We start from the raw sequence: 6,000 nt of genomic DNA on the forward strand, positions 1-6,000 counted from the left end.
CATCAGTAACTCAGAACAAAAAGCTTATATAATGCCTAACTGGCCTCTCTAAAATCCATACATGGATGATTTCTATGATGACACTACTAAAGAGAATAGGTCACCATCAAACATAGCTATAAATATTTATCAAGGAATTTCATAAATTATATGAGAGCAAATCACCTCATATTTCAACACCAAAACTGCCACAAGCCCAGAAGAATGTGTAGGCAGAAATGGTCACCGAATAGTGATTCCCCAAATTTTAATGAAAAAAAGTTAATAAGAAAAAAACCTGAAAATTATGTCCTATTTCCTAATAAGGATTGCAAGTATTCTATAGCTTGCAAAAATATGTTACACTCCTAAAATTTTGAGCTTTATGTGTTTTTAAAAAATGTATTTTATACTCATTGGATTTTAAGGTAACAAGTGAGACCAAAAATAAAGGGCATAATTTCATTCAATTATCCAGGCATGGCTTTTCTGCCCGCAGGAAAGTAAACTTTCAAGTAAATCTTGGTGGAACCAGATTCTTTCCTGGGTATTCCCAAGATGACACCTAATAGCCAAATATATCTGACAGATAACTGATACTGTTGGAGTTCCATTGCTTTGTCTGAAAGCAGTATGGTTGATTCCAAAAGCGATGCAATACTAGAGAACACTGCATGGTGTCTTGATAGGTCCTTTAATTAAAAGACCTTCAGAATAATCTTGGCTCCATTGTTATTACAGGGCCAGATATACTAGGTGAACCACTTCATTGCTTTTTGATCTTAGTTTCTCTAATGGTTAAGCATGTATTTTCCTGACTACTCACCTCACAGTCTTTCACGGGGGAGTATGAATGCTGGGAAAGAAACCACAACAGCTGCTGGAAGTCAGGAGGAAGTAGTTGAGCTGCTACCCCCGGCTAAGCCAGCTGAAAAGAGAAGGAAGATATGAACAAGAGCATGGCACAGTCTCAGAATATACATAATATGAAGACAGAGAAACTTTCTGAACAAAACCAAATTAAACCAACATGTCAAAAAGTGGATATGATGAGGAAAGGAGTTATAAGCATAAATGTTCAGCTACTCATGGAAACGTTCTGGAAAACAAAAGGGGGTGAGGAGGTAGTGGGAAAAAAACTCAATGATTGCCCAAAATAAATAATAAATAAAACAAGAATGCTGATGAGGGTAGGGTGATGGTGAAAAATATTGAATGCCAGAAACTATTGCTAGTTTGTAGTACTTTGTGCTTGATGAGGTTTATTATATATGCAGAGGTGAGAAGTGAAAAATAGGATGAAAAACACCTGTGTAGAAGTTAGGGGAAACTCCTTCAAAACATAAAGACAAATTTATCTCTTACAATAATATTATAAGCTGCTTTACATATTTACTATTCCCACCTTTTGCATTTACTATAAATCAACTATAGTAAAGAAGACTTCTACCATCAAACACATCAATAAGAAATTTAGATTTTATCGAACATTCCAGTAAGTAAAAGGTAGAAGTTTACAGAGATACTTTCCCTTAAAAAAAAAAAAAAAAGTGTGACTTGAATGACAAAAAAATAAAAGAGCTGAATGTATTGCAAATAAAAATTATTTTAATTGATTGGCGAATTGGTGCTGATAAACAGTCTGAATATTTAAAAGTATGAAATGTAGATAAAAAATGTATAATTTTTATGTAACCTAGGAGCTAAAACTGTTGTTTCTAAATATGCATGCCATTCTTCCCAACAGATGTGAAAAATCTGCTAAATGATCTCCATTATCCATTCTTCTCTTTTCTCTTTTAGTAATAGAAATCCTGCCTGCATATCCTAATAGGTCACATTCCCTGGCAGTTAAAATGTGGTCATCTGACTAAATTCAGGCCAATGACACACAAGCAGAAGTTCTATGAGTTATGAGGGCAGATTTCTTGTCACCTTCTTAAAAAGGAAGCTCTTTGTCCTCCACTTCTCTATTCCTTTCCCACTGGCTGAGAAATGATGAGAGTTGGAATAGCCACTTTGAGGCCAGTGATGGAAACCACACATTGCAGATGGCAAAGCTTCCCTGTTATGACTTGATGTGCTCATTTTAAGACTGATAGGCAAGGGCACACTTATTCCATTTTATTGAATAAAGAGTTGCATGGCAAAGAAAAATAAATTTGTAAAGACTGATAAAAAGAATATTCTAACTTGTTTCAGCCAGTGCATTTCAGAATCTCATTGTTAAGCTGTTTAGACTGTACCCTAATTAATATAAAAACTAGTATCAGAAGTGGGATGTTCCTTAAAAATGTCCTAGTTCTGCCTTACTTGTAGACTTGCTGAGAGTGAATAAGTAGATTTTGTGAGCTGGGAGGCCAGTCATCCCTTATATGATAAAACTTTAAGTAAAAATTTTAACAGTAGTTATAAAGCCTCTATTTCCTAGAAGACAGATTTGGAAAATTCAGGATATTAATGTATATTGGTTGTTCCTTGCTGCTCTTAGCAATGTGCTATAAGACAGAGAGTAAGGCTGGCAAAAATTAATCAATTTAATGCAGAGATGAAAGGGGATATAATCCTGCTCCATTATCAGCAGATGGCAAGCAATCTAAATTGACTGAAGGATTAGTAACTGGGAGAACTCAACTGTTTCTATGAAGAAAATAACAGTAGTTATGTTGTTATTCAGGACCTTGCTCAAGAGCCTTCCCTTAAGTGTTTGCAACCAAAAATAGAGACCAATGCAGACACAAAATCAGATTAAGGATGTTGTTTCCCCACCAAAGTAGCTGCTATTAATTCGTGGCAGAGAGTGACAGTAGCATTATTATATTCAGATAAAGCCTTTGTGGTTTCTTTCATATACAACTGCCTGGAACCAAATAGATCAGGAGTCAACTATGGTTTTGAGCATACCGTATTCCAAAAAACTTGCAAACCTAGTTCATAATGACATGTGAATGTGTAATCATATAGCATCGCCTAAGACTTTAACCTGAATCAGCAGAGTTAAGAAACTTATGCTGTCTTCAGCTCAAAACCTAGAATTGCTTGGCCATTATCACATCTAAAGTGGAAAAGAAACTATGCCTTAGCATTCACTGTAGATGTCCCCCAAAGGATTGTGGACAGGGAGCAATTTCCCTAAGGGCAAAGCCAGGAGATCAAAAAGACAATGGACAGGGGAGTATCCCAGGGAGCAGAGCCAAGTTCAAGTAAGTTAATGATACCAAGTTACTTACTGGCAAGTAGCCGCTAGAGAATCTTAGCAATTTTTGTCCTGCAAGATTTCAGTAAAGCTACAGACAAGTGGGTTTTTATGTTTCCCATTCTTCCCTTTTCCAAGTAATAGTTTTTATCGCAGTTACCCTGATTCTATTCCATTCCATTCTATTATATTCTTTCATTCTATTTTTTTCCAATATACCATTGTATATCAGTATATACTGATACACTGAGTGGCAGTTACATTATCTACTAGTCTATATAGGTCATTGAAAAAGAAGAAGCTACATTAGGACTCATGGAAAGAACTTTGCCTCATGTAGAGATTCTAGATTCTTAGCCAAAAGCTCAGAATTGTTGGGTCCTAAAGGATGAACAATGTAGAGTCCAACAGTTCATCCCACGTGAATTTTTTTCATCCTTCATGTGGGATGAAAAAACTAAACAGACAACTGACTTACCACATAAATGGACTATGGTAGAAACTGCTGTCACTTAGTATTGAATGATTTGTTTTATGCAACCACCAGAGCAGGCGCCAGAGAAAAGGCAAATAGGCAAGGTAAAAAGAAATTTTATTAGCTAGCCAATGTGAAGGAAGAAAGGGCGAAGTTCACCCGTCTCCGGGGGTTCTCGGGCGAGGTTCCTGGGTCCGCGTCTGAGGAGGGGCAGAGGAAGTTCGCGCCGCGCGCCTGCCGGGAGTGGCTTTTGTGTCTTAGGCCTGGGAGTGGGAGGGCGATAGGCGGGATGCGGGTGGGTCGAGGGCCCTGGGGTGGGTGCGGCCAGGTAGGTTTCGGTTTTCCTCGGTCGGACGTCATGCTGCGCCTGCCCAGTTGACCTGTGCCTTTCCCAGCGTGGGAAAGTTGGTGATGAAGAACCCAGAAGTGCGCCATCTTAGTCAACTTTGTTCTTTGTTTCCCTCTCTCTCCGTCCAGACATTGAATATCTCCATTTTCTTTTAATCATAGAATTCACCATTTTTTAGCAGATAATGTGGCTGTCCAGGCAGACTTGATATTTCTCAGCCTTACTTCAACTTGATTATGACCATGTGACCCAATTCTGACATTTCCCTAAAGGAACATTTACCTAAAAAGGCATTTTCTTGCTATGGCAGTGTAACCTGTACTGATAAATATAGCACTAGTCCTGCATGCAACAAAAATGACAGAAGTAGACATTTAACATTTCTAGGAATGTAACTGAGTGAAAAATAATTTTAAAAAATATTTATAAATATCCTCTGAGTCAATTTTCTTGAAGGATAATGAGAATAAAATGATGTAATAAGTAGTACTTTTTCACAAAATTAGTAAAGGGCAAGGTGAGTGGCTCAGGGTACATTGTATTTGACGATGTTTCTCTAGTTTAGCCAGTGGTTTTTCTCATCTCCAATTTATAGCACAGGCCTAGGCATATAGTAGGGACTTAGTTAATATTTATTGAATGGCAATATCAAAAATGAGATCAGCAGCAAGATGATAAGGCAGAATAAATGTTGCTAAGAGCCTAAAATGATTATTCAGTTCTGTTGCAGAGTTTTAACCTGCCCAAACGATGGAAAGAGAAGAACATAAGCATAATTTCTGAATGCATCACAGCAAAGATGCATGTACTCATAAAGCATAAAATTAAAAATATGATACATTCACTACATGGAAATATGATATACAGTTGTTCTTCAGTATCCACGGGATATTGGCTCAAGGACCCCTGTGGATACCAACATCCTTGAATGCTCAAGTCCCTTATATAAAATGGCGTAGTATTTGCATACAACCTATCCCATTCTTCTGTATACTCTAAATCATCTCTGCGTTACTTATAATACCTAATACAGTGTAAATGCTGTGTAAACAGTTGTTATAGTATTTTGGTTTTTTATTTGCATTATTTTTGTATTGTTGTATCATTATTTTATTGTTTTTTCCCCAAATAGTTTTGATCCGCAGATGTAGAACCCACAGATAGGAAGAATCAACTGTATCTTGTACTCAAAACAGATGAGTAACTTAGAAATTAATGTGTAATACATACAGCTAACATTATAGCTATGTAAGGAATTCCTTTCATTGAAAAGAAACTCTTATAAATCAATGAGTCAACAACTCAATGGAAAAATGGCCAAAAGACATGAATAGAAGTTCACAGAAAAGAATGAAAATGACTGATAAATAATGAAAAGATGTTCTAAGACACTCTTAAATAAATCCATAATAAAAGAGTCATACTTTTATCTATCTACCAGATTAGCAAATGTTAAAATATTAAAATGTTAGTGGTCATCAACGTGTAGGGTTACAGGTTCACCCATACGCTATTAATAGATGTATAAACTGGTCAAAACTTTTTGATCTATAGCACAGTATTATTTTTGTAAACATACACATAAAATATTATATATTTGCCAAACATATGTACTAATCTAAAACCAAACACATTAGACTGGGTACATGTGGAGAAAGAGATACAGGTGTTCCCTAGCAAGTTAATATGCTGGTGTCTCTTCAAACTGATACATTGGCATATTTATCTAATATTTAATCAGAAGAAAGAAAGCAGAAAAACCCAGGGAGTCTACTGTCAGGAGAGGTCAGCCTCATCTTTTCTCTCTGATTCAAGAAATTCATACTCAACTCAGTCAAACAGAAGTCCTGCATTTACCTCTTGGTGCTGGAGAGCCTTGGTGAGCCATTTAGATCCTCTGTGTTTTCTCAAGCACAGTCTTCAGTGTTCTCATCTCATCTTAGGTAGCTTATCAAATAATGTTTCCCACTACTTATTTCTAGCAGTTCTGGTAAAGAGAAT

This window comes from Rhinopithecus roxellana, chromosome 6 (assembly GCF_007565055.1).
Source record: "Rhinopithecus roxellana isolate Shanxi Qingling chromosome 6, ASM756505v1, whole genome shotgun sequence".
NCBI classification, from domain to species: domain Eukaryota; kingdom Metazoa; phylum Chordata; class Mammalia; order Primates; family Cercopithecidae; genus Rhinopithecus; species Rhinopithecus roxellana.